Here is a 12095-nt window from a genome sequence, read left to right as displayed (position 1 = left end):
TCACAGCCCCTGAGCGAACAGACACAACAATTATGTTTCATGCATAAGAACGATAGTCTCTACTGAAAGCCACCTGTTGTTTAGAAAAGTGGATCCAAGTGTGAAGAAGTGTAAGGAGAAGAGATTTCAGGTAACAGATTTTTCTTTTTTCTGCTGTCATAGGTACTACAATGTCTAGTTTGTCTTATGGAAAGAAAGTTACACAAAGGAAAATGTGTCCTGAGACCATTAAGAGAAAAGAAAACTCACCACTGATTAAGGATATCACAAAGAGATGGATCACCTTCAAGTGATGTGATTATTTAATTCCCTTAAGTAGAGCATTATTTAAATTATACTGTCAAATCTGAATAAAATATGCGGGGACACCAAGAGCACCTCCTCTGTAAAAATCTCAGTGGAAGTTTTGAAAACAGAGCACACTACAGTCTATTTTCTTTGAAAATACCGGGGATGCCAAGAAAGTGTATACAAGTGGACACTTTGATCAACGTTGCTCAAGCAATAGTTCACCATAATCAGAAGTGTCTGGACACTGATGGTAACCACTTTGAGCACCTCTTGTAATTGCAGAAGTCAAACGTGACTTGTATTCATCTTTTGTTATTGGTATATATTGAGTATTACAATTTTAATACAGTTTGTTCCTTGCTTAAAATGTGTATACTTTTTTTTTTGGCACCCTCTGTATATTGATGGCACTTGGAAGAGGAATTTTAAACAATCCCCCCAATATCTAGGTTTGAGCTGCCCTCTCCAGCTGAAAGCCTCCCAATCACATTGCTTTCTCTCTCTAATGATGCACGGTTTGTAAGCTTGAAAAACAAACCACCACTACTACCACCACCAACAACAACAAAAACAGAAACAAAAGGGTAGAGTGCTGAAAGGGTGGAGATGAGGGGCTGTGGGATCTTTATAAGAAGCAGATCTTTCTTTTGTGATGGAAAACCGAAAACCCTGATAGACAAATGCTGATATTTACACAAGGTAACATATCCCAGGAAGTGACTGAAAAGAACTGTGAAAGGGGTTTCTCTGATATGTTGTCCCTGCCGCTGAACACAGGTACCGTCCTTTTTGATCGCCGCCATATGTTGTCTGCAGCTAAAGAGAGTCACTAAATGCGACGCTGGAATCCTGCAGAACCCAGGAGCCGCTGCTCATGGAGCCAGACGAGAGTGGGGAGGCTTCGCGGAGCCCAGCGGGGCAGGGAGAAGGCAGAGGCAAAACCGGCTCTCCCAACCGAGGGAGGGGCCAGTGTGGGGGCAGGGAGGACGCCCAAACGACTGCAGTTAGGATTTGAGTTCAGAAAATCCCGGCAAGTCTATTTTCTATGCATGATAAGGCATTCGTGATTCTGAATAACACCGTTTCAAAGATTTAAAAGCTCCCTGTGTAGCTGTGCTGAAATAGAAGCATGCAGCATGATTGCCAGGCCGGCATTAAAACTGGAGAGAGGGGAAAAAAAGGACGAAGAAAGAGGTGGGGGGAAAGGTTTCTACACCACGGTTGCCCAAATGAAATAGCACTTAGACCTGCCTGCTGCTGCTTCTGGATGTTTCCAAGGAAGGTGCACTGCTCTTATTTGTGCACGGGATGCACCAGGCATGGGCTTTCTGGAAATTCAGGAGACATCTTGTCTTCCTACCGACGGCTCCTGATCTAGACGGCACACTAGCACTTCCCAGGTCCTTGCACAGTGGCCTGAGGCCTGGGCCCCACCCCCTAGAGATTCGGATTAACTTTGTTTGGGGCAGCACTGGTTGTTCTTTTTAAATTCCTCTGCTGAGCTTAATGTGCAGTCAATATTCAGAAATCCTGCTATTTCTTGCAAACAGCTTTTAAAAAATTGCCTTGATTATCTGTTCCTTGGGAGGTGTTTTAGGCACTTTTCTAATTTTCGGTAGAATGTCAAATCCCATCGCAGTGAGCTGGAACAACAGGAGATACCGTGACACAGGCTAAGGCGAGTTCTGTGTTTCCTAACTCCTAAGGTGCACATTTGAACGCAGCAGAAATCAGGATGCATCTTACAATGAATGTGACTGTTGGATTAATGTCGGACCCAGCAGCAGTCCCGAGGACGCTCTCATTGCTGTGACACATGCAGCCTCGGTCACAGCCCTTCACATAGCAGCCACTTCAATTGTGCTATGTGAATTGCTGCAACCATATGTGTTTAAGGGTTTAATGGTGCTGAAAATGTCTCTAAGAGGATTCCACTATGATTGAGCACCAAGAAAGATACGAAAGCAGAGTGGTGGGCCATACGTGCGGTATGGGGAAAATAATTATTTATTCTTAAAGGAATGACTGAAATTCCATATGTCCTCCCAAAGCCACAACCGAGTGACTTCTGGGATCTAAAGGGCAACAGTTACCTACATGCAGAGAGCAGGGCTCTCTCCTAACACAGTGCAAAAGGATTTCCTCCCCCACCAGCCCAGCAAGAAAGCATTAACCTCAAAACTCACAGACAGGTTAACAGTGGTTTGAAAGAACATCTGGGATAATAGTGGAGGACTTCTTCTCTTTAGAGAAAAGCTGTATCATTGATACTTTTGATGGCATAAATGACAGCATCATGGAAAAAGCTGCCTAGCGATGACAGTTAAAAATTAATATAAAAGCATCATTTCTTCACTGTGAAAAAAACTTGCATAAATAACATAGCCAATTTACTGTGCATATATTTTCCTCTTAAGGTAGGAACAAACAATAACTTTTCAATGCATAATAAATCTAAAATAGCTCTTTCACTAAGTATAATATGAAACTTCTAAGTAGTAAGAAAACTTTGTGTTTGCAGTACTTTCTTTCTTATAAGTGCGTAAAATAATAGTGTCTTATAATCAATTGGTTTCTAAGATTTGATGAAACCACAGTATATAAATTCTCTGTTAGCCAACATAGGTCGGGAGTATTATTTTATGATAACTGAAATATTCGTTTGAGACAACCTAGAGTCTATGGCAGGACATTTTTTTATGCTTTCACAGAAAACCAATTTATAAAGACTTCTAATGTAAAGTACCATGGAAATGGACTAGTGTGTTTTCCCGAATAAGTAACTTTACCTCTTTAGGCATCAGATTTCTCATATATAAAGTAACAAGGTGAAAAAAATTAATTTCCAAGGAACTATGTCAGCCACAAGTTGAGTCAAGAAAAGGATGAACTAGCAGCAAGGAGGCCAAAACCAACGGTGAACACACAATTTTTAAAAAATGTTTTACTTGGAAGAACCAATTGCATTCCAATCCTCCTTCTACCATTGGCTTCCACTGCCTGCCGTCATATCCAGGAAAGTATCATTTGTTCATTCGTTCATTTATTCAACATGTGCCATGCATGTGCTAGGCACTGTGGATAAGAGAAGAGAGGTGAAAAGGATGATGCAGTCTCTGCCTTTTTAGAACTAGAGGGGTAGCAGGGGATTTTATTAAGATTATTTTTGTGGGGGTAGACGGGTGGCTCAGTTGGTTAGAGCGCGAGCTCTGGGCAACAGGGCTGCCTGTTCGATTCCCACATGGGCCAGCGAGCTGCGCCCTCTGCAACTAGAATTAAGTCAATGAGCTGCTGCTGAGCTTCTGGGTGGCCAGATGGCTCAGTTGGTTGGAGCATGGACTCTCAACCACAAGGTTGCTGGTTCGAGTCCTGCAAGGGATGGTGGGCTGTGCCCCATGCAACTAACAAGGGTCACTGGAGCTGGAGCTGAGCTGCGCCCTCCACAACTAAGATTGAAAGGACAACAACTTGATTTGCATAGAGCTGATGAGTCCTGGGAAAAAACACACTACTGTTCCCCAATAAAAAAAAGTCCTGGAAATACACACTGTTCCCCAATAAAGTCCTGTTTATAAAAAATGATAATTTTTGTGGGGACATGCAGCAGACAGCCCTTTCAGAATCAGAACCTTGCTTTGAACAGAAATGAGCTCCCTACATATAAAAATAAGCAAGCCAAAAATCCTGTGCTCCATACCGAGGTCCCCCACCCCTTTTCTCCCATCCTCAGAGTCCCAAAGAGTGTCTGATAGATCAGAGAAATCCTGGGGACACTGTGATATGTATTCTTGTTTAATCCACAGGGGACAGTGTCCTCTCGGTTTTCCTAGAAAACAAGATTCGATATCAGAGCCTGCGAGTAGGTGTAAAGTTAGAAATTCTAAGAGGAGTTGCGGTCCCAGTGTTTCTGCGCACGATAGACCAGATCTGACAAATGCACTTCACTCCCACCAGCAAGAACGAGGAGTGGCCATATTAGATGGGATTATGCTGACAAAGTGCTCCTGACGTACCAGGTGTTTGAACAATGAGAAATCTTCATGCAGGGAGAGGCTCCAGCTAAGCTGATGGCAAATTTAGGTGTTAATTGAGGACTGTCACTAGCAACAAGTAGGACAATTTGTATTTAATGGCCTTTAAAAGGGACTTTTTGTCCCCGTGCAGCATAGCATTCTTTCGTTTTTTTGTTGATACCAAAGTCTTTCCCTCTGTTTAAAGGAACAGAAAGAAGCATTTGTTTCTGTGAGCTGGCGTTGCAGTCCGCGGGGAGGCCCGAGCCAAGCCCTGGGCTCTGCTCCGAGAAGGTCTGGCCGACCTGGGAGTTTGTGGGCACGGCTGGCATGCAGCAGGATTCCAGGTTCTCAGCTGGCATGCCTTAAGGATTTCTCCTTGAGGACCAGGGCCCAGAAAAAGGCCCCTTGGCTCAATGTGTGGCAAGTGTCACTATGACTCAAGATTAAGTCAAAACAAAACAAATTGTCTAGACGTTTTTTTTCCCTGGGTGATGACAGATTTAATTAGCTGTAATACAAGCCCTTTCTTCATCATCTTAGCCACTCTTGCTCCAAAATTATTTGCCCTTGAATCAGCAATGATTATTTTGATTTTCCTGGATATCTTATTATAAAACATTATTCTTACTAATGGAAACAGGGATAAATGTGGAGAGATGCTGTACTAATATTTGTTCCTAAAAATATTTTCTAGGCTCTAAAGAAGGGGCTGAGATCACCCTTTAATTCTTTACTAGTCTCTCATGTCCGGGAAAAAGCAATTGAAGGAGCAAATACATGTAGAAGCTTCGTTAAAAATGATGTGTTATTTGTGTGTGTGTGTGTGTGTGTGTGTGTGTGTGTGTGTGTGCACATATTGAAAACTTTCATAGAATATTTGTCAAAGAGGGAATGGGACTCAGAGACAATTACTTGCTATTTCTTCACACCACTATGTGTTTAAAGTTTCTACAATAAACACAGTATTTTAATAATTAAAAATTAATACAGAAAAAGAGAGGGTAGGGCCCACGCATGTTTCAGAGAAAGCGTGCCCTTGTTGATTATGACATAGATAATCCCCAGGGACAATACCTTCCAAAAGCCCCATCCCATGTAGGGCGGCTTGAGTGGGGACAGCTGACACTGAGCCCACTTTGTGCTTACTCTGTAACCACCCGTCTTACTCATGTCACAGCCAGCCTCTGAGCCAGTGCACTCTGGGTTCATTGTTTAGACGGGGACAAAACAGTTCAGAGGTGTGACGGGAATTGCCTCAGTGCAGCTGTTGGGGATGGGATGCCCTGAGTCCTGGCTGACTGCGGAGTCTGAGGTCCTAAGCACTGGCCGGACTGCTTCTCCACGGAAGGGAGCCAGTGAGCGCGCTCTCTCGGGGTGCTCTGGAAGGACTTGGCCGTGCTTTGTAACTGACAGGCCGTGTGTGTGTGTGTGTGTGTGTGTGTGTGTGTGTGTGTGTGTGTAAATGGAAGTGTGTGTGAGTGTTTGGGGGAGCGTGGGAGGAGGAGACATCTTTTTATTGTCTATCTTGGATTGCAAAATTGAGACTGTAGGGCCACCTGTCTACTTTATGCCCTTTGTCTTTGCACTTGACCTAATGCTGCTCTGAGTTAGACCCCGGTGCCGATGCTGCCACAGGAGCAGTCCTGAGCTTATTTGAGCTAGTTCCGTTGGCCCCAACTTCTCCACCAGGCTGTGTGTCACATGCACACTGTGCGGGGCGGGAGGGGGGGGGGGGGAGAAGTCAGAGCGTGAAGGGATACATTTCCCCAGAGCAAGCAGCTTCGCAGTGACAGCTGCGAAGTCACTGCCTACACCCTGTCCTTCCTGGGACTGGCCAGGGGTTTCATTTCTGTAACCAAGACCAGACACTCATTTTGGAGGTAGCCAGGAGCTGGAGAATCATGCTTCAACTCCTACATCTTGCATTCTGTTTTCAGGAAGGAATCCAAGCCTAAACAACTCTTGGAAGAAGAGGCCATTTGCAGCTAACACTTGAGCTTTACTGTATATCCCCCACCCTGTGCTTCGTGCTTCAGGACCTTCTCCTGGGACTTGTGACTGGGGGAGGAGACATTTGGAAGAGAATCACTGAATGCAGCAGTGCTTCCCCTTGTTACTGGTCTTAGTTGTGGAACGTGCTAGACTATGAAATACTTCCAAGCCTGGAATCATAAAATGTTGGAACTGAAGCAAACCTTCAGTTCCCCAGAGGCCTGTGGAAACCTTTTACTTTTGCACACAGCAGACTCCTTGAGGGCAGTGACTGCATTTTCTTCACCATCTGTCTCCCCACGGTTTATTTTAGCACAGTGCTTGATGGGGACACCGAGACTTCCCAATGTATAGCGCTGGCCCATAAATCCGAGAATTCGCTGGCTAACAAACATGGGTAGGTGGGTATAGGGGCTAAAATAATCATTTTGGAATAATTGCCTTGGGGAATTCTCAATCTTTCTCAGCTTTATAGATGGGGAAACTGAGGCTCAGAGAGGTTAAGAGGCACTTGTCCCGACGGCACAATTCACCTGTAATACACCTAGTGCTGAAATCCAAGTCTTTTAAAATTTTTGTTACATGTTCTATTAAAAGAACTACCTCTTACAAGGAGAATTATTTTTCTTCTGCAGATTTTATCAGTGCAGAAGGCAGGATAGCTGAAGGAATTATATAAGAGGCAACTTATTTCTCTTTCTCACAGAATGGAAAAAAAGCAGGTGGAGGCAAACAGAACCCCATATGCAATTTGATCAACACAGCTGAGATATTTCCAAGGTTGACTTTCTTCCTCTCTCTGTATCTCTCAAGAATTCTACCGCACTCAAGTAATAAAGACAAAGGCCCTCAAAGCTCTCTCTCTCTCTCAGGAAAGCCTTCTCATGATTGATACCGAGGAAAGATGAGGAGTGAGGGCAGGGATCAACACTGAGTATGAGAAATAAATCCTGGTCACAGAGGGGTCAGTGGCGGGCACCGCTGTGAAATTGACCGAGATGCGACAAAACCTGTGGCTCCGCATTTTGCACAGTAGTGATAAAGCAAAGTCCCTTAGTGTTATCCTACTCTTTCAAAGTAGAAAGAGGGATCCTCGGAATCACTGCAAGTCAGTGTCATCGAGCCAAACCATACATGCAGGGAATTGCCTCAATGTCATTGCCAGGATGCTTAGATAAAGAAAATCCTCTTTGGTGTCAGCATTGATCAGGATTGGCTTCCCAAACAAAGCTAAATTTTCTCAGTAACAGTGTTATCTGGCTTTGTTTTAATTTTGCTGTCCTGCCCTATTATAATATTAACAAAGTTCCTTTTTGCTCATAAAACAAATACCATTAGGAAGTGGTGGATTTCTCCTTCACCAACAAAAGATACTTAGTCATTTAAATTCTTTTCCCCCCCTAATTTGTCAAAAAATTCAATGGGAATAATCATAAAAACAGACTGTGCATTCATAGTAACAAGCAAAAATTTTGGTAGCAAATGATTAAAGATTATATAAATATGAATTACTCTTTTATATCCTCTACAGTACCACTTGGTTTTCAAACATTATTTAATCTTGGGGAATGTTTTCAGTTGACAGATGAGATTCCCCTCTTAATCTTCTTTAGTAACATCTACAGTCCATGAAAACATACTTGGGAAAAGGAATGAGATTTGGGATCAAATAGCTAAATTCATTGCCCCAGAGTTGGATCAGGCCATGCTTCCAGAGGCATCTCTTTGTCTTTTTTCCAAAGATCTAGGACATACCCAGACTGTCAGCTATGTCCATCTGGACAGTGCGTCCAGGCGGTGAGAGAATCTTGTCCTAGGAATGAGATGGCAATTAGAGGTGGGTGATGGATACCACTGTTTCCTCCTTTGTCCATTCCACCCAAACAAATAGGTTGATGACTTATTAAGAGCCTGGCATTTCACATGCTAATTACATTGACCCACAAGGATGGCTCAGAGCTTTTTGCTGGTACTGGAGCACAACACTGGGCAAAGTCTTATCCAACCTTCTATGGTTACTTTGCACCTGGGGCAAAGGCTTTCAAACACGTAGATGTAAGACTGGCAGATCCTTCTGGTAAGATAAATAAAGAGAGGGTGCAGCCAATGGTCTGAATTTTTCAAATGCTGTTTATCTGTTTGGTCTTATCTGGTGTGTCATGAAGTCCCTTTAAGTCTCTGTTCAAATATCTTTGAATTATTTCGTAAAGTTATATTTTGTGTAAGGGATACCAAAAGGCCTTTGCAAGAAAGAGATTCATTCTAAATTTGTATCAAAGACAAACGTAATCAGAGATTGTGGCTAGGGGTCCTTGGGGCAACTGGAGATAAGGATTGGAAAATTGTTTATAAATAAGATATTGATCAGAAGAGTGAGCAGAAACTTGGCTCTCTCTGGAAGAAGAAAAAGAAACCCCAAGCAGATGAGCACAGTAAGGATATGGCTGTCTTTTTAGCACTGCAGTCAGACACAAACACGGAATACTTGGTGGGGACACGCCTCATAGCCCTCCGAGTCCTGCTCTCACCCCATGAAAAGAAGGACTTAAGGACTAGGATCTGGAAAGAGAAGCGGAGGCCAGTGGACTGCTCCCCAACCAGCCGAGGTGCGCACAGGGGAACCCACGGGGATCTGAACTCCTCTGACATTTGCTGACTTAGGGAACATGCAGCAGCTAGCGATTTCTAAAGGACACAAGAAAATCAGGAGATTTAAGAATTTCTTTAGGGAACTGTCAAGGGTTAAATGAAATAAAAAACTGGGAACAGAGCCAGCTACATGATGTGTGGGACCCAGTGCAGAAAGAAAATGCAGGGACCCTTATTCAAAAAGCAGAAAAAAGTGTCAGGAAAGGCACTGAAAAAATGTCAAGCTTTTTCTTCCCCTCCACAGTCTCTCCCTTGACTTCCCATGCTGTTTTTTCATTTGCTCTTTAATGTTGATCTAAGTAAAGAAAAATTAAAAATCAAATTATTAGCTTGAGTTTCAGTGTTCATCTTTACATCGTGCAATGCCCGTTTTAAATGCAACTCTCAGTGCATTTCATGCACGTGCAGAATCAGTAAGATGACACAATTTGTATTTCACAGCTTATACATTTATATGGGGCTTTTTTTTCTTAACAGAACAGTGTGAGAAAGAACAAAAGCAGTCTTTGACGCTGGGAACTGGACTTGACGTTCATAGCTTGGTCTCAGTGTTACTGCACACGGATCCAACACTTAAGAGTTAAGCCATGTGTTCTCTTGTTGGACATAAACAATCTCACAGGACATCCACTCAAACCATGTCTCTGTGCAAACCACAAAATACCCAACACTTGCTGACTGAGTGACCGCTATGTCTTCACCAGTTACAGTACTCTACTCTGCCCTTCCTGTAGATGAGATTTACTGAGATGGCGACCCCCAGAATTGCCTGTTTTCTGACAACACCCAACCTAGAACACCTGCTTCCTTAGACCCTCTCCCAAATCACCTGGTCAAAGCTCAAATCCTATCATAGTTTCTAAAACCCTCGTACTAGCACTGCCCATGATCCTCGTGGGCAATGGGAATTCCTTACTGCAATGTGTAATACACCCAACTTGTGAAAAGGCAGGTGTGCCCCTGGAGGCTGTCAGCACAAAACTAACTCAACTGTTTTTATTTCACTTCTTGATATGTGCACATTCTACCAACACTCTCTACCTGTAGCTTAGGGATGAGTGAGGAAAGATGAAAGGCAAAGGAACTCTGCAGTGCCCTGTCTTTCACTTCCTCCTAGGTCATCATTTTTAGTGTAAGTAGTTAGCAATCCAGGGAACTAACACGAGTAGGAAAGAGTTCCTTGGCTGTTTGTATTTCTTAGAATGCCACTGCTTTCATTCTGCATTAGAACAAGTTCTTTTTCAAACAGAAAGGGTGGCCTCTTGGGGTTGTCAGCATCCCTGTTTACTCAATCAGAGATGTTACACATTTACCTTGCACTCACTTGGAGTCCCACTGAACTCCCACAAATTATGGATCGACTGGAAGTCTGACCTCATGGGGCTTCATAAACGCCACATGTCACTGGGTGACTATGAAGGGTGGATAGCCTGTGAGGCGAATCTTTTCTGCTCAGGTGCACGCTCCAGGGTCCCATCAGACCTAATTTACCAAACACAAGTTCAAAGATAACATTATTAAGAATTGCAAGACAGTGACAGAAGGTCATTAAACGAAGCATGGGGCTGCACGCAACAGTGTAAGTTGTGCACCCATGGGGCTGGGCCTGTCTGGGAATGGAGTTAAGAGGCGTGAGAAAGACCCTAAAGAGTACTTAGTAAACTGAACTCAAATACACATTCTTAATCTTTTGTTCAGCTTGTCATACCTAAGGGCTATAAAGTAGTCCCTTCAGTAACAAGGAACATGGATCGAAGGAGGAAGCCTGTTTATTTGGAAAGATCCCTTCTCATCCTACCTCATCACAAGAATCACCGTACTTAAAAAATGCTTGGTTTATAAGTCATGGGGATGTAATATACAGCCGGGGAATACAGTCAACAATATTGTATTATTAATAACTTTGAGTGGTGGCAGGTGGTCACTAGACTTACCATGGGATCATTTCGCAATGTACATTAATAAGAACGCTGTACACCTGAAACTAACATAACAGTGCATGTCACTTAGACATCAATAAAAATGCTTTTTAAAAGAGTTCAGCTGTGATAATAACATTTTATTTTGGATTTTTTTTCAGTGGAAAAATTATGATCGTTGTCTAGTTTTGATGTTATAACCAAAGTATTCACTGATACCCTATAAAAGCAAACCTCAGCTCATTTAACACTCAACATTGAACATGTAACGGGTATTTATTCAGAAGTCCGAAGGGCCAGGAACTGTTTCATAAGCTGCAAATTTGGGGATGAAGCATCCAAAGGTCCCGCCCTCATGGCTCTCAGCATCCAGAGGAGGGGCTGGATCTAAGAAGGAAACCCCTCCTACAGACAAGTATGGCAAAACCACATCATAAATAAATGAAGGCAAAGGTATACAACTCATTCAAAAAACAGCTCCATTTTTACCAAGGACGGAAAAGAAGGCAATTGTGACAATAACTTGGGAGCTCTCCTTGCCTCAGGTGAAGAATGCCTGCCTCAGCACTTGTTGTCGGGGTACTGTGGTGCTTCTGTACATCAGAGCCCGCTCTCTTTATCAGCTGCTCATTTATCCTACAACTCTAGGTCAGCGTCACCTAGAAGTATAATACAGTAAGGGTCACATGTGTAAATTAAAATATTCTAGGACTCACATTTAAAAAGTGAAAGGAAATAGGTAACTTCGTAGAAATACTTCATTTAAACCTGTGTATCCTAAATATTACCTTTTCCTCATCAATATAAAACTATGAATGAGAGGGGTGCCTTCTTTTATATTCTGTATTTGTACGGAGTCTTTGAAATCTGGTGTGTGTTTTTGCACTTTTAGCACACCGCCATTCAGGCTGGCATATTTCAAGTACTCAGGAACCACACCGGGCCAGCAGCTACTGTGATGGGCAGAGCTTCTCTGGGTTCAGTGCCATAGCTAAGGGACCCGAGCAAAGCGGGAACCATCATTGGGGTTCCGAGACGGAGAGAAAGGTTGCTGAGCTTCTGGGACAATAGCCTGGAAACTTCATTTTGGTACAATTAGATACGGAGCTCTACAGGAAGACTGAGTGAAGACTCTGAGGCAAAATTTGGTGGCGAAAGACGTGCTTTAAGAGCAAGAAGCTAATAGAAGGTGAATACCTCCGTTATACTCAGTGCCAAGCTGAGAAACCCA

General features: G+C 43.2%; 1 long non-coding RNA gene across 1 annotated transcript; it reads left to right on the top strand.

Moving 5' to 3' along the window:
• The first annotated feature begins 5548 nt into the window (after positions 1-5548).
• LOC141568451 (uncharacterized) lies at positions 5549-6908 on the top strand. The gene is made up of 2 exons (XR_012491580.1): positions 5549-5659; positions 6242-6908. It is a non-coding gene; the product is annotated as an uncharacterized LOC141568451 (long non-coding RNA).
• Positions 6909-12095: the final 5187 nt, after the last annotated feature.

This window comes from Rhinolophus sinicus, chromosome 1 (assembly GCF_057876585.1).
Source record: "Rhinolophus sinicus isolate RSI-liver-muscle chromosome 1, RSI-T2T, whole genome shotgun sequence".
Taxonomy (NCBI): Eukaryota; Metazoa; Chordata; class Mammalia; order Chiroptera; family Rhinolophidae; genus Rhinolophus; species Rhinolophus sinicus.
The sequence above is the reverse complement of the archived record's forward strand: the minus strand, read 5'-3'. Positions and strand labels throughout refer to the sequence as shown.